This window comes from Oncorhynchus kisutch, linkage group LG3, assembly GCF_002021735.2.
Source record: "Oncorhynchus kisutch isolate 150728-3 linkage group LG3, Okis_V2, whole genome shotgun sequence".
Classification (NCBI taxonomy): domain Eukaryota; kingdom Metazoa; phylum Chordata; class Actinopteri; order Salmoniformes; family Salmonidae; genus Oncorhynchus; species Oncorhynchus kisutch.
The window spans coordinates 64,323,392-64,345,891 of record NC_034176.2 but is presented as its reverse complement, the minus strand read 5'-3'; positions in this window follow the sequence as shown (position 1 = coordinate 64,345,891).

Genomic DNA, 22,500 nt, shown 5'->3' with positions numbered 1-22,500 from the left:
TTGACACAGTTGATTAGATGGCAGTGGAGAAAAGAGCAAAACAAACACGTTGACACAGTTGATTAGATGGCAGTGGAGAAAAGAGCAAAACAAACAGAACTATGATGTGAGACCGCACACAGAACACTGGCTCAGTGGAATGCATCAGTAAATTGGGTTCGACGAAAACAAACATACTGAAGGGACATTCCTATCTGTTCTTAGTGGCAGGGCCTTCTAAGACTGGCACTGAAAGCTCTGGATGGACAGATAAGAGAGGAGGGGGTAAACTGGCATGAAAGGATAAAGGGATAACTTTACTCCTTTTTCTGTCCAAATCGTCTATGTCAGCAGCAATGGAATGAATATCTCAGTTTTGGAGACTACATTGGAAGTGTGACAAACAGCACTGGTTTGGAACAAACATTTTCACTCTGAAACAAACATTACTTGAATATATCTCACATCTGTTTTTTAAAGGCCCAGTGCAGTCAAACACATTTTTCTGTGTTTTATATATATTTCCTCACTATGAGGTTGGAATAATACTGTGAAATTGTGAAAATTATGATAATGCCCTTTAAGTGTAAGAGCTGTTTGAAAAGACCACCTTAAATGTCCAACAAGCTCTCACAGTTTCACTTCAGAATTTACTTGGTCCAAACATCAAATTTCTAAGTGTTTTTGACAACCTGGGTTGACTCCTCCTGCTCAGTATCATTCCGTTTCTCCAAACATCAAATTTCGAAGTTGCTCCAAACATCTCATTTAAAAGGTTAGGGTTAAGGTTTTGGATAGGGTTAAACCTAAAGTTTAGGCACTCATTCTGGATGCTTAAGGTAAGGGTTAAGGTTTGGATATGGTTAAAATAGAAGACAAAATACGAGTGTCCACCACTGAGATCAATCTCCCTAGCAAAACCCAAGCCTACTTGATGGTTATAGCACTCACTGTTGCCTCTAGTGGCCAGTTTTGAAGGCATTTCCTGGCATCCTCAGGAAATGCCACAAGATGAAGGAGCTGCCAGAGAACATGGAGGACCAGATATTACTCTTACTACAGACTCTGCTGGTCAGAACTCATTTCAACAAGTCATGCACACACTGATAAATGGCCTCTTGGGTTGTACTGTGGACTTGCAATCCTTTACTCATTAGAAAGATCAGATCACACCACTCCTTCATAACAACATGACACCAAGGACCTGAGAATGCCCGCAGGCAGGTGCACATATAGGCTGCTACAATGGTTCTGTCAGTTCTGTACCAGCCGAAAAAACGATAATAGGTGCAGTCCGTTCAGTCTTGAAAATCCCCTACAATATACTGTAATCAAACTGTATCACAATAATCTTCTGTGTCAAGATTTGCTTAGCTGAAGTTGGCAGGGGAAACACCGTGATTCTGCATAAACACACATTTCTGTGGCAGCTTGGCTCTGCAAATGTGGTCCCATCTACCTTAGCCCCAGTCTCTGTGTGCACTCCCAGGGTTGGCAGGCTAAAGCCTGAGTATGATGTGGAAAAGACACAAATAGACTAGAGCAGGAACTCCGGAGTGAAGCACTGCCAGTGACTATACAAAACCTGCCCAAGTGCTAAAGCTTTTAATCACATTCCCCAGGAGACTGGGGAAGGAACAGTCCATTGTGTGTATGCACATATAGTACACAGTATAGTGTAAAGTCTATTGCTTGTGGGACTTCCATTGTGTGTGCACATGTTCAGTGATGAGACGTCAATTGTGTATGGACATATATTGTTGTGCAGTGGTGAGGCTGGTGAGAAGTGCTTGCTTTGTGTCACATCCTCTCACAGAGCTGCCTCTGTGGCTATATGGGATTCTCAGCAATGTTTTGAATTTGCATACTGGGTAAGGGAGCACACTGTCCATATTTATATTTGCTATTCAAGTTTAATCCAAACAGTTCTATTTCTAGTGGCTCAATCCTAGAAGATTTATGCTTTGTAAACACTATCAAACATTTGTTGAATGTGTACAGCCTTTGTGGCACAGTTTTTTCCACCCTAGTATAAATATACACTGAGTGCACAAACATTAGGAACACCTTCCTAATGTTGAGTTGCATCACCCCCTTTTGCCCTCAGAACAGCCTCAATTCGTTGGGTTATGGACTCTACAAGGTGTCGAAAACGTTCCACAGGGATGCTGGCCCATATTGACTCCAATGCGTCCTATAGTTGTGTCAAGTTGGCTGGATCTCCTTTGGGTGGTAATTCTTGATATACACAGGAAACTGTGAAGCATGAAAAACCCAGCAGCGTTGCAGTTCTTTACACAAACCCGGGTGCCTGGCACCTACTACCATACCCCGTTCAAAGGCACTGAAATATTTTGTCTCGCCCACCCACACTCTGAATGTCACACATACACATTCCATGTCTCAAATGTCTCAAGGCTTAAAAGTCCTTCTTTAATCTATCTCCTCCCCTTCATCTACACTGATTGAAGTGGATTCAACCAGTGACATCAATAAGGGCTCATAGCTTTCACCTTTATTCACCTGGTCAGTCTATGTCATGGAAAGAGCAGGTGTTCTATAATGTTTTATACACTCAGTGTACACACGCAGTATCTTGATATAAGGCGTTGGCATTTCCTGGACCCTTTGGGTCGTCCTTGAGGTTTTTACTTTCTACCGGTTGCTGTCTGCTGATGGGAGCTTAGGTATCTCATGTCATTTCACCCTCAGCTCAAATACCCCATAGTCTTACTTGTATTTGACTTCAAATGAAATTTACTACGTTTTCTTATCATCTCTGTGTCAATTGTGGTCCTCCAAACAGATTCTATGACAAACACAACTCCTGCTGCATTAAAAAAAACAGTTCACACTATACAAGGAGCTGAAGGAGCCAAGAGGAGAGAAGTTATTGCAAAATAATGATTGCAAAAGGCAGTGTGTGTGTGTGACTATGTTGTGAAGTCAAAACTAAACTGCATCCCTCTGATCGCAAAGTCATCCTTGAAGGAAGGGCCAATGAATCAAAGTAAACTTCAACTCGATGCTTCTGCAAGCTTCACACATGTAAGTCAATAGAGTCTATGCCGCTTAAATCACCCAACAGATGATATCACCTCTGCTCATTTCGAACACATGCCTTATGTATTTTAAGATCAGGGATGAGTCCATCGATGTATTTCATAGTCTTTGGTATGTCTGATTTGCTATGGCTGGGTTGTGTAATGGGGCACTCTTGGCACTTTGCCGCCTCATTCACTTAATGTTAATGTAAGCACTTGAACAGATCCCTTTAGTCCGCTGTGGACAGCAGTGCACTTCAGATCTAGGAAACAGTATTGTTATTTTCCCAAATTGTTGCTCTTTCCAATATATCAAGAATTCTCAACAGGAATCACATGGTGTGAACCTATTGGTTTATTGGGGTGAGACAATGTATTGTGATGTGATTCAGTATCGGTGCACTGTGTTCTTTATTTAGAAGCATTCTCACACAGTTGGATAAATAAAGCTCATCTCTATTCTGGAAGAGGCAGAGAGCAAGTTCTCATGAAGATTTGAGACTTCCTGCCTCCAACTCCCTGTCTATTGCCCTGAATAGTCTTTACCTCTAATATAAACTGACATATTGGACCACTCATAGCATTATGAGAGAAATGAAGACTCATATTACAGCGCATATGGAGACAGGTTCATCTATTTGTATTTTGTTGACAATATGCAAGCAGCGTGCCATAATGGGACACAAATCACAGCTCCAGCATTGATTCAGTCAAAAGAATGCAGTAGAAAGCAAAGAAATAGCACAATATCACAACCTAAATAAGGATTGCCTTGACACACGTATTGACCACTGCTTGTGCATTCTCATGACAGAAGAATGAGAAAAAGGTGTGATTGTACCCAGATTGACTCTGCTCAGTGACTGTCTGAACACAAATCCATAGATCATCATCTACAAATCAAATCAAATGTTATTGGTCACATACATATATTTAGCAGATGTTATTGGTCACATACATATATTTAGCAAATGTTATTGGTCACATACATATATTTAGCAGATGTTATTGGTCACATACATATATTTAGCAGATGTTATTGCGGGTGTAGTGAAATGCTTGTGTTCCTAGCTCCAACAGTGCAGCAGTATCTAACAAATCACAACAATACACTAATCTAAAAGTCAGATAATTGAATAAAGAAATATATAAATATTAGGACGAGCAATGTTGCAGTGGTATTGACTAACATATAGTTGAATAGAATACAGTATATACTGTACATATGAGATTGATAAAACAGTATATAAACATTATTCAAGTGACTAGTGTTCCATTATTAAAGTGGCCAGTGATTCCATGTCTATGTATATAGGGCAGCAGCCTCTAAGGTGCAAGGTTGAATAGCCGGTTGGTAGTCAGTGCTGCTATCACTGCTCTGCTACCATTGTGCTTTGATGGAAGGCAATAACAAGCTCAAACGCTTTTCAGAAAATTCCGATTTTGACATTCAATTTCTAACAAATGTTTCAAAAGCGATGTGGCTACATTGTCTCTATTTATTTTACAAGAAAAATACAAGAAAACTTCAACGGAATATTCAACTGAGAAGGTCACACGCTCAGAATGGATTACTAAACCATACATTTTCAGCATTCTTTCTTTAATTGATTCCTAACTTTAGGGATCCATATTATGCTTCATGTAGCATAAATGATATAGGCCTATCCGTGATATATTGATTTTGATATTTCAGTGTGAATTTGGACTGAGACGGTGAAATGGTTTATCTGACTGAATTGAGTGGAATATACTGTACTGCTGGTACCTTGCCGACCTCCTGCAGGAATACACGTCAACTGTTAATCTATGTAGAGGGGTACAGAGCATCCGGAGCTCGTTTGGCAATTAACCTGTGGGCCTCCGTACTCCCCTCCATTAGCAGGGCTCTGAGACAGCTTTGTTAACTCAGCACTTCCTCTCCAGCTCCTAGACCCACGTAGAGCTCAGTCAGCTTCACAGCATACAAAGAGAGATAAATTGACTTGATAATGAAAATGAAATATACTCCTGGGTGATATTAGCACTAAGTCGCTGACATAATGCATTATGGCAAGGATGCGTCAATAGGGAGATTGCATTATGAGGTGGTTTTGGGGCAGGTTGTTATTTTACAAATTCTGCTGCTCTGCTAAGGAAAATGTTCTTTGTTGTGTCAAACAAGCTCTTGAAATGGGATGATTTTATTGTAGTGAATACACGTGGAAATAAAATGTCTGAAAGGGTGAAATGATGAGGACATGCTGCGGGATGTTTTGTTCATTGTTGTCTGTTCAGATTATGAAAGATGGTTTGTAAAAACAAAAAGTGAATGTCTGTGTGAGGCGACTGCACTGGACCTGTGATCCTCTTTATCTGTTGATGAACTTTTCAGAATGAGCTGGGGGAAAGAAACTACGCCTCAGCAAGAAAATTTATTCTTCTTTCCATTTAACTTTAGGAGATAAGGAATTGATGCTCTCTGTGTCTGTAATTATGAATGTGTAGAGAAATCCAGCATGAGTCATATTCTCCCCTGCTCACACATAACAAACACTGTTATTTCTCCAGATAACACAATTGCACATTACAATATTAACATGCACATTAGTCACAATGCGAAACTAAACTAAATACATTTCTTTCTAAATGTTTCTTTGTTGCACCACTCAGGAGGGTTGAGAGTAATCCTCCTGTTAGTTCTCCCATTAAGTTAAACTGCAGTCCTCAGAAATAATTTGCCAGCTCATTTGTATTGAGCATTCATCATTTATAAACATTTAGCCCGAGGGAAGATCATATCTAAAGGTATCATTAATTATTGGCCAGCTTTGCACCACACTCGTCTTCTGCATCAAAGAATACCACAGCAAATATGTACTTATACTGTATTTACTAGTATTTTAATTCCTAGGTTTTCGGGACGATACAAAGCACAGAATGATTCATCCTATCAAGCAAAATTAGAGTCTATGGACTGAGCCAGGGATGTACCTATGCGTTACATCACATCAGTTAGGTTGATAAACAATCTTCCATTCAGACAGTCTCACTGTTGTTGAAACACATCGCAATCACTTTTATCTCAGTGCAGTTTCACCCAGCAGCACTGCCCTCTGGCATGTATAGAGGGGTTTCCCCTGATTATTGAACCCTTAAAAAAAGAGGAGGGGGGGGGGGGGGGGTTCCAGGACCAGTGACCATCATTAGCTTCACCACACATCAGGAGACACTTGATCAGAGGGACATCAAAATCACACTGAACCTTACTTTTAAATGTACTAGCCATCAAATAGAATATTATGCAGTGTCTCAATGACAGCCGTGGCAGCATCACAGCATCAGTGTGATAAAACATTCATGGAACAAGAACCAAGTAACATGCACAGTGTGCAATTCTGTGATCACTGAGTCTGTGCCAAGCACAAAAAATAAGCCCATATGCTATTTCCTTGGTCTGCTGAGGGAATATGTGTCCTTTCATAAAATAATCCCTCTTCGTCTCTCTTCTATTGAATCATATCCTGATGGCTAATTAGACATATGGACAGAGACAGGGTTCAGAGCCTATTTACAGGAATACGATACAGACACAGAGAACGGTTTCGAGTCAGAAGCTGAGCTGCTGACATTTCCCTCTCATTGACTGACAGCTAAATTGCTGGGATGATGCTTCTGTGCCAATGATATGTATTTTTTAAAGGACAGAGGAGGCATTTCTTTAGTCTGACGTAGGCTAGAGGGCTGCATGTAAGGGAATGCAGGACTGTTAGCTGTCGTGACTGTTGCCTGTGTTACCTGAGTGGAACCAGACCTATAGTCTATGCTGTGTCCTCAACATGTGTGTATGAAGAATGGGGAGGAGAAGAGATGGAATCTAATAATACAGTGTTGACTGTGCAATGACAAAACGCCTACTTATTCTTGCATTGTAAAGGGGTCAATTTTAGGGGATTTGTGATGAATATACAGAATTGCAATATGCTGCCTCGCCATAAAAGCGTCCTGAAGTATAATGGGCTCAAGACAGCAATAAAACCAGGTATATGCTTTATGTAGCTAGACACCCTCTCATGGCACAACTGATCCAAGACCAGGGAGTCAGATCATAAATCTAAATGCAGAAAGTGCTATTCTAGGATTATAAAAGGTATGTGTGTGCATGCATGCATGTGTGTGTGCGCAACTGACAGAGAGAGAGGGAGAAAGAGAGAAGTGTGTGAAGGTGAAACAGAGCTTCACCACTACAGCATGCAATGCTGAAGGTGATTCAAGTATTGACACTCAGCTCTCTCTCTGTTCCTGTTGAGTCTGAAGCAGGTGTCCACCACTAAGCTGACAACAGTATCACAGCTGCTGCTGGCTGCAGAAACTACGCCACACTACACAACACAAACTGACAGCCCCTGAAGATGTGAACAGAGGTCTCTCTCCACGGTACAGGCCAGGACAACAAAATTACCCACAGCACACTGATAGAGCTCTAATTAAAGGCCAGTAGAGAATGAACGGTTCCATTTCTTTCTGTGCATTCCTCCTACTAACACAAATTGGGACTACTTTTCTGGTCTTAAATTAAACATGTAACAAAATGAATGATTGTGTGTCTGTTCCAGGTTCAGATTTAATTAGGGAAATGAAGCTCATTCAACAGTTTGCAACTTTTTCCTCCTGTATAACTGAGCATCTCCCTCATCGTCTGGCCACCTTATCTATATGTACATATCGACATCAATTACCTCGTACCCTGTGTACAGTGCCTTCGGAAAGTATTCAGACCCCTTGACTTTTTCCACATTTTGTTACATTACAGCCTTATTCTAAAATTTATTTAAAAATAATAATCTTCATCAATCTACACCCCATAATGACAGAGCAAAAACAGATTTTTAGACATTTTTGCAAATGGATTAAAAATAAAAACTGAAATATAACATTTACATAAGTATTCAGACCCTTTAGTCAGTCCTTTGTTTAAGCACCTTTGGCAGCAGTTACAGTATCGAGTCTTCTTGGGTATGACGCTATGAGTTTAGCACACCTGTATTTGGGTAGTTTCTCCCATTCTTCTCTACAGATCCTCTCAAGCTCTGTCAGGTTGGATGGGGAGCGTTACTGCACAGTTATTTTCAGGTCTCTCCAGAGATGTTCGATTGGGTTCAAGTCCGGGCTCTGGTTGGGCCACGGGCATTCAGAGACTTGTCCAGAAGCCACTCCTGCAATGTTTTTGCTGTGTGCTTAGAGTCGTTGTCCTGTTGGAAGGTGAACCTTTACCCCTGTCTCAGGTCCTGAGCGCTCTGGAGCAGGTTTTCATCAAGAATCTCTCTGTACTTTGCTCTGATCATCTTTGCCTCGATCCTGACTAGTCTCCCAGTCCCTGCCGCTGAAAAACATCCCCACAGCATGATGCTGCCACCAACATGCTTCATCATAGCAATTGCTCAGTTTGGCTGGGCGGCCAGCTCTAGGAAGAGTTTTGATTATTTTGTGTTCTTGGGGATCTTCAATGCTTTTTTGGTACCCTTCCCCAGATCTGTGCCTCGACACAATCCTGTTTCGGATCTCTACAGACAATTCCTTTGACCTCATAGCTTAGTTTTTGCTCTGAAACTGTGGAACCTTATATAGACAGGTATATGCCTTTCCAAATCATGTCCAATCAATTGAATTTACCACAGGTGGACTCCAGTGAAGTTGTAGAAACATCTCAATGATGATCAATGGAAACAGGATGCACCTGAGCTCAATTCCGAGTCTCATATCTCATATAAGGGTCTGAATACTTACAGTGGGGAGAACAAGTATTTGATACACTGCCGATTTTGCAGGTTTTCCTACTTACAAAGCATGTAGAGATCTATCATTTTTATCATAGGTACACTTAAACTGTGAGAGACGGAATCTAAAACAAAAATCCAGAAAATCACATTGTATGATTTTTAAGTAATTCATTTGCATTTTATTGCATGACATAAGTATTTGATACATCAGAAAAGCAGAACTTAATATTTGGTACAGAAACCTTTGTTTGCAATTACAGAGATCATACGTTTCCTGTAGTTCTTGACCAGGTTTGCACACACTGCAGCAGGGATTTTGGCCCACTCCTCCACAGAGACCTTCTCCAGATCCTTCAGGTTTCGGGGCTGTCGCTGGACAATACGGACTTTCAGCTCCCTCCAAAGATTTTCTATTGGGTTCAGGTCTGGAGACTGGCTAGGCCACTCCAGGACCTTGAGATGCTTCTTACGGAGCCACTCCTTAGTTGCCCTGGCTGTGTGTTTCGGGTCGTTGTCATGCTGGAAGACCCAGCCACGACCCATCTTCAAGGCTCTTACTGAGGGAAGGAGGTTGTTGGCCAAGATCTCGCGATACAAGGCCCCATCCATCCTCCCCTCAATACGGTGCAGTCGTCCTGTCCCCTTTGCAGAAAAGCATCCCCAAAGAATGATATTTCCACCTCCATGCTTCACGGTTGGGATGGGGTTCTTGGGGTTGTACTCATCCTTCTTCTTCCTCCAAACACGGCGAGTGGAGTTTAGACCAAAAAGCTCAATTTTTGTCTCATCAGACCACATGACCTTCTCCCATTCCTCCTCTAGATCATCCAGATGGTCATTGGCAAATTTCAGACGGGCCTGGACATGTGCTGGCTTGAGCAGGGGGACCTTGCGTGCGCTGCAGGATTTTAATCCATGACGGCATAGTGTGTTACTAATGGTTTTCTTTGAGACTGTGGTCCCAGCTCTCTTCGGGTCATTGACCAGGTCCTGCCGTGTTGTTCTGGGCTGATCCCTCACCTTCCTCATGATCCTTGATGCCCCACGAGGAGAGATCTTGCATGGAGCCCCAGACCGAGGGTGATTGACCATCATCTTGAACTTCTTCCGTTTCTAATAATTGCGCCAACAGTTGTTGCCTTCTCACCAAGCTGCTTGCCTATTGTCCTGTAGCCCATTGCAGCCTTGTGCAGGTCTACAATTTTATCCCTGATGTCCTTACACAGCTCTCTGGTCTTGGCCATTGTGGAGAGGTTGGAGTCTGTTTGATTGAGTGTGTGGACAGGTGTCTTTTATACAGGTAATGAGTTCAAACAGGTGCAGTTAATACAGGTAATGAGTGGAGAACAGGAGGGCTTCTTAAAGAAAAACAAACAGGTCTGTGAGAGACGGAATTATTACTTGTTGGTAGGTAATCAAATACTTATGTCATGCAATAAAATGCAAATTAATTACTTAAAAATCACACAATGTGATTTTCTGGATTATTGTTTTAGAGTCCGTCTCTCACAGTTGAAGTGTACCCATGATAAAAATTACAGACCTCTACATACTTTGTAAGTAGGAAAACCTGCAAAATCGGCAGTGTATCAAATACTTGTTCTCCCCACTGTATGTAAATAAGGTATTTATTTTTTTATTTAATCAATTTTAGAATTTGGTTGTAACGTAACAAATTTTGCAAAAGTCAAAGGATCTGAATATTTTCGAAGGCATTGTATTTATCGTCGCTGTGTATTTATTCCCTGTGTTATTATTTTTACGAAGTATGTGACTGTTGTTTTACAAAGCCTGTGACAAATACAATTTGATTTGATTTGTGTGAACCAAGCCTTTTGCCTTTTGGTTTCATCATCAGACATCCATTCTAAGAGTTAATTGTGTATGGTGTGAGTAGAATTACACAGCTTGATGAACATTTTCAAACGAATATTCCCACCAGACATATTTTAATTTTGCATACGTTCATCCATCATTTTCATCATGTGCTTTTCTGCATTCCTGCATGACTTCGATCACCTTTACCAAAGCTTTGTACTCAAATTGAATGCATTTTCTTCTTTGCAAGAATCTGTTTCAATTGGAATGGCATTGGACTCATCACCAATAACTGTCCAGAACGCAACTGACTATACTTCTAGGGAAGCCTTTTCCTAACACAGTTTCAAGTACTGCTTCTTTGAGGACCAACATAGCACAGTTACGCTTGCATCACTCTCTTAATTCACTCAGGTTTGAGTGCCAAAACACATCATCAGCAACGCGCCACCTTGAACGTGCCCAATAGGCTCCATCAACAAAATGCAACACAATCTCCGCCTTCATATGATCAAAACAAAAACAAAACCCACCACCTGACCAGTAACTAGACTAGAGTGCCCCTGGTGGTGACAAGTGACAACCAACAACACACCAACTGGCAAAATGACTCTTACAATAATTAGCAGCCTATTGAAGTCCGGCACCATCCCCAGGCAGTCACCTAGAGGCTCACAAAGAGGTTGATAAAACTCATTCTTGGAGATATAACTTTGCCTTGCATCAAAAGGCCTTGCACCAAGGGCACTCAATTGTTATTCCATTAAAGTGTTTTATTTGAATACTAAATTAAATCTCAAACCATTAAATTGCAACACTCCTCAAGGAGACAGGCCTAAAGTGATGTCAGATGAGCTGGCTGTCAGTAGATTGATACAGCAGGTTATTGAAACAGTCAGTGTCAGTTTGTTTGCTGCAGATAAAGCAATGAGGCTGAATATTACGGCTTTCTGTATTTGCCAGACTGCTGGATCATCACAGAGAGGCAGAGGGAGCCCTGATAAGGCTCATTTCCTGGGCCGCACCTCCACTATCCAGGAAATGACTGGTTCTAACTCATTCTTTATGCTGTGGGAGTGCAGTATAGTATCTTGGATGATATGGCCTTCTTGGATGATATGGCAATCATATATTTAGGTACATACCCATCCTCTAAAGACCATTTTAAAAAGGAATAATCTGGACTGTTTGCTTGAACACATTCTAGAATTGGTCGACACATGGCTTCTTTGACACATTTAAACTCAAGCATTTCTGGAAAATGGCTGTCAAGACCAATTATACAGAAATTGAATGCCTCTTACAACACTTTAACTGCCATTGTGTCACGCATTTCAAGCACTGTCTCTCATTGAGGAAGCTAGAGACTGTACCTCTGTCTCTCCTGCCTCTCTCTCTATTCTCTCTCTCTGCTTGGTTTATTGTCCCCTTTTATCATTCAGTAGCTGATTTTTTTTGTTCTGCTAGAAAGACGGCAGCTTCTCCCAGAAGGCTTTCTTTGGTCCAGCGTCTCTTTGACTGGTCTACTCACAGACTTTTATTAAAGGGCCTTCTCCATTAAATATGCATAGACCCAATAACAGCTCGGAGTTTCCTCCACCCCCTACTAGAGATTAATGTGACACTTTTTTTCTGAGACATGTCTGTAGTGTGAATAGGTGGGACTTCATAGACCATTAAATCAACATAGTTAATCATATAGTTAATCACTACATGTACGTGATATATAAAAGAGATGACAATACTGTACATAACATCAAATGTTGCAGAATTTTAACGGTGGTAAATGTGGCCGGTTCAAATATCTCTCTCCCTATGTCCTGTGAGTCTGAGTCACATTATGAGAGGAGCAGTATTCTGATGTCCCACCTACACTATTACAGCCTGTTGTTGTCCTCATCTGCTGTTTCCCATTCAGTTTCTGCTAAAGCGTCGTGTTATCCAAATCTTTCTATTCAGTTGTAGGGGTAGCAGGAGTATATAAACAGGGTCTCAGGGGCTACACTGTGTTTGGTGTGGCTCATCCCTAGGGCTAGTCATCACAGATATCATTTTGATGGATTAAATAACATTGGGAAAGGTACAGCGCATGAGAGAACACAAATCAATGACACAGTCAATTGTTTCCCAAAGGCAAATACACTGATCAAAATTAATTATAGCCTAGAGCTACCCACTTCCCATGAATTTCATTTGGGTCTGACCATTGTGCCAATCATGGTAAATCATTTAGACGGAAAATCAATACACAACGCAAAACCCTGGCAGGCACACCAGTCACAGTAGGAACTTAAAATGTCAAGGAATTTCTTCCAAACAATACCTTACCAAGCAGACAACAAGTCCTTATCTGCCTTTTAAATTGCTGGAGTGTATTAAGAGTAACAAAAGAGAGAGTGTTATAATGGACTGTAAGATTAACAACTTAAATTGCATTTTGAATTGCAGGAAGGAGATTTGAAGGAGGCCTACTGAATTAATGCAGAGGCTTGGGAGGCACCTAGCAGTCCAGTGGATGGGGGCCTTTGTTAGTAAGGGCCCAGGGGACAGAGGTGTCGGGTATAGCCGCGCAACCTCTGAACCAACATGTTGCAGTCTCACAGGCTCCAAGGGAATGGACAATGATGGACTGAGACTAAAATTCCTATTATTGGCTCGAGTCTAAAACAACCATTTTGATTCTATAGGCTACCAAGGACAGAACACAGTAGTACTTCAACATGGATCATGTAATCATAGCGCCTGCCTACCTGTAATTACCATGTAAACTCATGGGTATTAGCAGCCTGGCCTCAGAGACATACAAAATATACTTTACGTATTTCTGAGCACCTCCAAGAGGTATGATACTTACTAATGGTCTAGTTACTTTAGACAGAAATGAAAGTAGGGAGGTGGGCGGGGGGGATGGGTAGACTTAATCCACGACAGTCAAACAGTCTAGCAATCTAAACGTTGCATGTTCGATTTGCGTCGGGGACAACTGAAGCATTTTAGATAACCCATACCCTGACCCTTATTCTACACTTTTAAAAAAGGGTCTAGGGATAACCCTTTGAAGGATAGTTTTTGTTTCCAGGTACAACCCTTTTGGTTCCAGGTAGAAACTTTTTGGGGTTCCATGTAAAATCCTTTCCACAGAGAGTTCTATATGGAATCCAAAAGGGTTCTACCTGGAACCAAAAAGGGTTCTAGCTGGAACCAAAAAGGGTTGCCCTATGGGGACAGCCACAAAAACTTTTGGAACCCTTTCTTCTAAGAGTGTAAGCTTAATCCAATTCACCTAACCTGTAAATTCAAAGCTTTGTAATTTTATTTCTCCTAACTTTCGTTGCTAGTTCCCCTAACCGCCAACGTAAATTCTCCCCGTTATTCTCCTTTGTTTTAATGGTGCAGCAAGCAATCTGGTCTCAGATAAAGACGTGCAATACTATACGTCCGCCAAGAACTATGATAAATGATGTAATCTCATTTTTATGCTATTTCCCACAGGGTTAAGACATCTGATACTATACGTCCTCTAAATTGTAAGATATTGACCGACCACTTTTCCATTCATAATGTAGCCTAGCGTAACATAACATATACTAAATGGAGTGTCACAGAGTTACATACAATATAGTACGAATTGCCTTGAGACCACATTGGTATTAGGGACACTTTCTGTAAAGTTATACCTGTGGGATTGTAAAATGGCTGGTTTTCAGGAGACAGATTACTAAAAAGCGCTTTCAATAAAAATTCTCCATTGGACTAGGCTTAATCTGAGTCCTGGAAACAAAGTTTTACACTAAATGGAATATGTTATTTATGACCATTTATGATCTTGGTAGGAGTGATTGAGTTCATTACCCCCAAGTTAGTCTGTGAAGTCCCACTGGAACTTCCAAACGATCACCCTCAGTGCAGGCAGGGCTCCCCAGTGTGTGGAGATCTGCTTGTTGGTCGTGATTTAGTACACCACCACTGCTAGAGTGCATGATTAATTAGTCTTGTGTATTAACATAGGGACATTGGGCAAGGTGAAACCCTAAGGGGGAGGCCTCAGCTTCATTAATCCTGAGAATCTGATTCCAGATACCTTTGAATCAACTTGCCAATCTGTGAGACGTGAGGTGAGATGAAGGGTTACTCTGCTAATTTCCATGAGACGACTTTCGTTGAAGTTCTGACGTGTGATAAACGCCATAATGAAAGGTTCACAGAAGAGGCAGGGGTACACTGTGATAGTTGCTATGTAAATATGCATAATCTATAGCATGCAGTGATTACCCATAGTTCAATTAATTTTTTAATTAGAATGAGAATTAAATGACTATCAGATGTTAACCATGATTTGACTTGAACAGAATTTGGTATTTTATTAGGATCCCCGTTAGCTGTTGCAAAAGCAGCAGCTACTCTTCCTGGGGTCCACACAAAACATGAAACATAATACAGAATGACATAATACAGAACATCAATAGACAAGAACAGCTCAAGGACAGAACGACATACATTTTTTTAAAGGTACACGTAGCCAACATGCATACACAAAAACTGTCTAGCTCAAATAGGGGAGAGGCATTGTGCCGCGAGGTGTTGCTTTATCTGTTTTTTGAAACCAGGTTTACTGTTTATTTGAGCAATATGAGATGGAAGGAAGTTCCATGCAATAAGTTCTCTATATAATACTGTATGCTTTCTTGAATTTGTTCTGGATTTGGGGACTGTGAAAAGACCCCTGGTGGCATGTCTGGTGGGATAAGTGTGTGTGTCAGAGCTGTGTGTAAGTTGACTCTGCAAACAATTTGGAATTTTCATCACATTAATGTTTCTTATAAAAGAAGAAGTCATGCAGCCAGTCTCTCATCAACTCTTAGCCAAGAGAGACTGGCATGCATAGTATTTATATCAGCCCTCTGATTACAATTAAGAGCAAAACGTGACGCTCTGTTCTGGGCCAGCTGCAGCTTAACTAGGTCTTTCCTTGCAGCAGTGGACCACACACCTGGAGAATAATCAAGATTAGACAAAACTAGAGCCTGCAGAACTTGCTTTTTGGAGTGTGGTGTCAAAAAAGCAGAGCATCTCTTTATTACGGCCAGACTTCTCCCCATCTTTACAACCATTGAATCTATATGTTTTGACCATGATAGTTTACATTCTACGGTAATGCCAAGTAATTTAGTCTCCTCAACTTGTTCAACAGCCACACCATTCATTACCAGATTCCGCTGATGTCTAGAACTTAAGGAATGATTTTTACCAAATACAATGCTCTTAGTTTTAGAGATGTTCAGGACCAGTTTATTACTGGACACCCATTCCAAAACAGACTGCAACTCTTTGTTAAGGGGTTCAGTGACTTCATAAGCTGTGGTTGCTGATGCGTATATGGTTGAATCATCAGCATACATGGACACACATGCTGACCTGCGGTATACCACACTTTACATGTTTAACAATTAGAGAAGCTTCCATTAAAGAAAACCCTCTGAGTTCTATTAGATAGATAGCTCAGAATCCATGATGGCAGAGGTTGAAAAGCCATAGCACATACATTTTTTCAACAATAGGTTATGGTCAATAATATCAAAGACTGCACTGAAATCTAACAGTACAGCTCCCACAATCTTAATATTATCAATTTCTTTCAACCAATCATCAGTCATTTGTGTCATTGCAGTACATGTTGAATGCCCTTCTCTATAAGCATGATGAAAGTGGATTGTTAAGTTGTTTACAGAGAAATGGCATTGTATTTGGTCAAACACCATTTTTTTGAACAGTTTGCTAAGAGCTGGCAGCAAGCTGATAGGTCTGCTGTTTAGAACCAGTAAAGGCTGCTTTACCACTCTTGGGTAGCGGAATGACTTTGGCTTCCCTCCAGGCCTGAAGACAAAGACTTTCCTCTAGGCTCAGATTAAAAATATGACAGATAGGAGTGGGTATAGAGTCAGCTACCATCCTCAGTAGCTTTCCATCTAAGTTGTCAATGCCAGGAGGTTTGTCATTATTGATCGATAACAATCATTTTTCCACCTCTCCCACACTAACTTTACAAATTGCTAACTTACACTGCTTTACTTTCATTATTTGTTTTTTTTATGCATGAATACAATTGCTCACTGTTCATTGTGGGCATTTCCTGCTTAAGTTTGCCCACTTTGCCACTGAAATAATCATTGAAATAATTGGCAACATCAAATGGTTTTGTGATGAGTAAGCCATCTGATTCGATGAGAGATGAGTTGAGTTTGTCTTTCTGCCCATAATTTCATTTAAAGTACTCCAAAGGTTTTTTCCATCTTTCTTTATATCATTGATCTTGGTTTCATAATAAAATGTATTTTTGTTGAGTTTAGTCACATAATTTCTCAATTTGCAGTAAGTAAGCCAGCCAGACTTATTAGCCACTAATTTTTCTCCATCTCTTTCAACCATACAGTTTTTCAATTCCTCATCAATCCATGGAGCCTTAACAGTTCTAACAGTCAGTTTCTTAACAGGTGCATGTTTATCAATAATTGGAAGACGCAATTTCATAAATTCATCAAGTGCAGCATCTGGATGTTCCTCATTAATCACATTTCCTGTGACTCTTATTTTGTATGATCTCTTATACAGTATTTTAGGCCTAGCTGTTGGAACTTTGGCTTTCCTAGATATAGCCACAATATTGTGATCACTGCATCCAATGGGTACGGATATAGCTTTAGAGCAAAGTTCTACAGCATTAGTAAAAATGCGATCAATACATGTGGATGATCTTGTTCCTGTAGTGTTTGTAAACAGCCTGGTAGGTTGATTAATAACTTGACTTAACTTCCTGTTAACTTCCTGTTCCTCAACTTCCTGTTGAGCGGACAGCTTGATGAAAACCAGTCAATACTCAGGTCCCCAAGAAAGTAGACCTCTCTGTTAACATCACATACACTATCAAGCATTTCACACATATTATTTAGATACAGACTGTTAGCACTTGGTGGCCTATAGCAACACCACCAAAGAAAAGGCTATAGATGTACCAGGTGAACCTGCAATCACAACACTTCAATAACACTTGACATTAAGCGTTATAGGGATATGGCTCTGAATATATACAGCAACACCTCCCCCATAAGCATTTCTGTCTCTTCTATATATGTTATATCCTTGTATTGCTACTGATGTATCATCAAATGAATGATCTAAGTGAGTCTCAGAAATGGCTAATATGTGAATGTTATCTGATATTAGCAAGTTATTGATTTCATTAATCATTTCAATGTGGGTGAACGAGGAAGAAATGATCATGTGATGTAGGTTTAAACGATGTGTATTCTAAAACTAATATGGTATTTTGGCAGAAAATAGCTCTCAAAGCAGCTGTAAAGCATTTTATTCCATATCATCATGCACAATGATTGTTTATTTCTAGCAAACACAACTGAATAACCAATTATGCATTCATAACCATAATGACAGCTGGCCTTTGACAATTATACATTCATAACCATAATGACAGCTGGCCTTTGACAATTCTACATTCATATCCATACTGACAGCTGGCCTTTGACAATTCTACATTCATAATCATACTCACAGCTGGCCTTTGACAATTCTACATTCATAATCATACTCACAGCTGGCCTTTGACAATTATACATTCATAATCATACTCACAGCTGGCCTTTGACAATTCTACATTCATAATCATACTCACAGCTGGCCTTTGACAATTAAACATTCATAATCATACTCACAGCTGGCCTTTGACAATTATACATTCATAATCATACTCCCAGGTGGCCTTTGACAACTTTACAGATGTACCTCATACACCTGGACCTACATTGAACAAAAATATTAACGCAACATGCAACATTTTCAAAGATTTTACTGAGTTACATTTCATATAAGGAAATCAGTCAATTGAAATGAACTCATTAGGTCCTAATCTATGGATTTCACATGACTGGGAATACAGATATGCATCTGTTGGTCACAGATACCTTAAAAAAGGTAGGGGCGTGGATCAGAAAACCAGTCAGTGTCACCTTCCCATAGAGTTAACAGTGTCTCCTGACCCCTCCTGTCTCAGCCTCCAGTATTTATGCTGCAGTAGTTTATGTGTCGGGGGGCTAGGGTCAGTTTGTTATATCTGGAGTACTTCTCCTGTCCTATTCGGTGTCCTGTGTGAATCTAAGTGTGCGTTCTCTAATTCTCTCCTTCTCTCTTTCTTTCTCTCTCTCGGAGGACCTGAGCCCTAGGACCATGCCCCAGGATTACCTGACATGATGACTCCTTGCTGTCCCCAGTCCACCTGGCCGTGCTGCTGCTCCAGTTTCAACTGACCTGAGCCCTAGGACCATGCCCCAGGATTACCTGACATGATGACTCCTTGCTGTCCCCAGTCCATCTGACCGTGCTGCTGCTCCAGTTTCAACTGTTCTGCCTTATTATTATACGACCATGCTGGTCATTTATGAACATTTGAACATCTTGGCCATGTTCTGTTATAATCTCCACCCTGCACAGCCAGAAGAGGACTGGCCACCCCACATAGCCTGGTTCCTCTCTAGGTTTCTTCCTAGGTTTTGGCCTTTCTAGGGAGTTTTTCCTAGCCACCGTGCTTCTACACCTGCATTGCTTGCTGTTTGGGGTTTTAGGCTGGGTTTCTGTAGAGCACTTTGAGATATCAGCTGATGTACGAAGGGCTATATAAATAAATTTGATTTGATTTGATTTGAGTTAATCAGGCTGTTGATTGTAGCTTGTGGAAAGTTATCCCGCTCTTCTTCATTGGATGTGTGAAGTTGCTAGATATTGGTGGGAACTGGAACACGCTTTTAGACATGTAAATTCAGAGCATCCCAAACATGCTCATGACTTTTGAGCATGCAGGCCATGGAAGAACTGGGACATTTTCAGCTTCCTGGAATTGTGTACAGATCCTTGCAACATGGGACGGTGCATTATCATGCTGAAACATGAGGTGATGGCGGCGGTTGAATGGCACGAAAATGGGCCTGAGGATCTCGTCACTGTATCTCTGTGTATTCAAATTGCCATTGATAAAATGCAACTGTGTTCGTTGTCTTTAGCTTATGCCTGCCCATACCATAACCCCACCACCACCACCACCACCACCACCACCACCACCATGGGGCACTCTGTTCACAACGTTGACATAAGCAAACCACTTGCCCACACGACACCATGCACACTGTCTGCCCTCTGCCCAGTCCAGTTGAAATCAGGATTCATTTGTGAAAAGCACACTTCTCCAGCATGCCAGTGGGCATCAAAAGTGAGCATTTACCTACTGAAGTCAGTTACGACGTTGAACTGCAGTCAGGTCAGGACCCTGGTGAGGACAACGAGCACTCACATGAGCTTCCCTGAGACGGTTTCAGAAAGTTTGTGCAGAAATTCTTTGGTGGTGCAAACCCACAGTTTCATCAGCTGTCCAGGTGGCTGGTCTCAGACGATCCCGCAGGTGAATAAGCCGGATGTGGAGGTCCTGGGCTGGCGTGGTTACATGTGGTCTCAAAAATGACTTTGGAGGTGGCTTATGGTAGAGAAATTAACATTCAATTCTCTGGAAACAGCTGTGTTGGAAATTTCTGCAGGCAGCATGCCAAAACGTGAGACATCTGTGGCCTTGTGTTGTGTGACAAAACTGCAAATTTTACAGTGGTCTTTTATTGTCCCTAGCACAAGTTGCACCTGTGTAAAGCTGTTTAATTAGCTTCTTGATATACCACACCTGCCAGATGGATGGATTATCTTATCATGGCAAAGGAGAAATGCTCACTAACAGGGATGTAAACAAATGTGTGCACAAAATTTGACAGAAATTGTCAAGGCTGTGGGTAACTGGTGAAAGGAGTCAGGCGCAGGAGAGCTGAGATGCGTGGACAAGGTATTTAATTCAAGAAAACACCAGTACAAACACAATACTATGGTGCAGGGAAAATACCGGTACCATGAATAAACGGGCATAACAACAAAACCCGGCAAAAATAATACCAGCCATCAGATACAGCCTAACAATAAAAAAACACGCTCACAAACATGGGGGAAACCAGAGGGTTAAATAATGAACATGTAATGGGGGGAATTGAAACCAGGTGTGTAGAAAACAAAGACAAAACAAATGGAAAATGAAAAGTGGATCGGTGATGGCTAGAAGGCCGGTGACGTCGACCGCCGAATGCCGCCCGAACAAGGAGAGGGACCGACTTTGGCGGAAGTTGTGACAGAAATAAGCTTTGAGTGTGGAACATTTCTGGGATCTTTTATTTCAGCTCATGAAACATGGGACCAACACTTTACATGTTGCATTTATATTTTTGTTCCGTATAGTTTAAAATCTAGGAAATATATTTTACATTTACACTATATTTTAGTAATTTAGCAGCAAGCGCTCTTGTCCAGAGTGACTTAAAATAATTGCACTTAAAAGTTTTCTGTCTGTACTTGTTCTCTAATAGATTCAGTCTAATTATAAAACATGAACCACTCCGACACCTCTTCCCTCAAATGATACCCCTCTTTTGTATGAGTCACCAGTGTTGGCATTTAAGGAGTTGCCTGGATGGTGAGAAGTGCAACCGGTGGTCATGTGTTGATTTCATAACTCTGAGCTCTATGTATGCAATACCTCCTGCCAATCATCACTGGAGTGCTTTGGTGGGCTCAAAGGATGGAAAGGGGATTTCAGTGAAAGGCAGGTAATGATTTATGTGTCCTTGAAATGAAAAACACCAGCATGAGCTTTAGCACACTGAATACTCACCACTCGCTAAAATGTCTCTCTGGAGAACCACTATAAAAGTGACTGGCACATAAAAATGCCATCAAGAGAATGACAGCTTTCCTCCCTTGGACCAAGTGTGGAATTGCATATGAAAGAGTAAATAACACCCGTGGCTTGAAGAGAAATGTGTGTTTGTGTGGCAGTCAGCTGTCATACCATTCCTCTGTTGACTTTATGTTAAATTAAGCTGGGTTAGGCCTGGTGGGTACCTTAATGAGAGATCATCCAAGTGGTGGAGGCCAAGCCAATGCCAAGGACAATGGCAGGGATGTAAAAACCCCACTTCTTTGCATTTGGAAGCTGATGTGAGGCTGACATGTATTACCCAGGTGGGTGCTACCCATACAATGTTAAACATTTTGAGACGAGTGAAAGCGTAATAGAAAATGTAATCCATTATTATGATTATTAATGACATTTTGAAAAATGTAGTCTAGTCCTCTAAATTACACATATGCAGGCTTTTCAAACGGTTGGGATTGAACGATGAGAATTGTTTTCAATACATTTGGTTATACACTGAACAAGTTAAATGAGGGGGTGGGTTTTCAACAGAGAAAATAATTTTCTCTGTTGAAAGTATTTTTTCATCAATTGAATTCAATGCTACTGAGTTCCATTGCTCACATTCTGTATATATCCAGTCTGCATTGACATAGGGCAGCTGCACAATATCATTCAAGAGCTCTGTTTTGCCTTGATTTGCCCCACTTTGAGACACAGTTCCCATTTAATTTTAAGTTATTTAGCAGACACTCTTATCCAGAGCAATTACGGTTAAGTGCCTTGCTTAAGGGCACAAAAACAGATTTTAACAGTTGACTCAAACCAGCAACCTTTTGGTTACTGGCCCAACGCTTTTAACCACTAGGCTACCTGCTGTCACACCCTTATCTGTTTCACCTGTCTTTGTCATTGTCTCCACCCCCCTCCAAGTGTCGCCCATCTTCCCCATTATCCCCTTTGTATTTATACCTGAGTTCTCTGTTTGTCTGTTGCCAGTTCGTTTTGTTTCGTCATGCCTACCAGCGGTTTTCCCTCTGTTCCTGTCTCTCGATTGTTCCTGTTTTCTAGTTTTCCCGATTCTGATCTTTTCTGCCTGTCCTGACCCTGA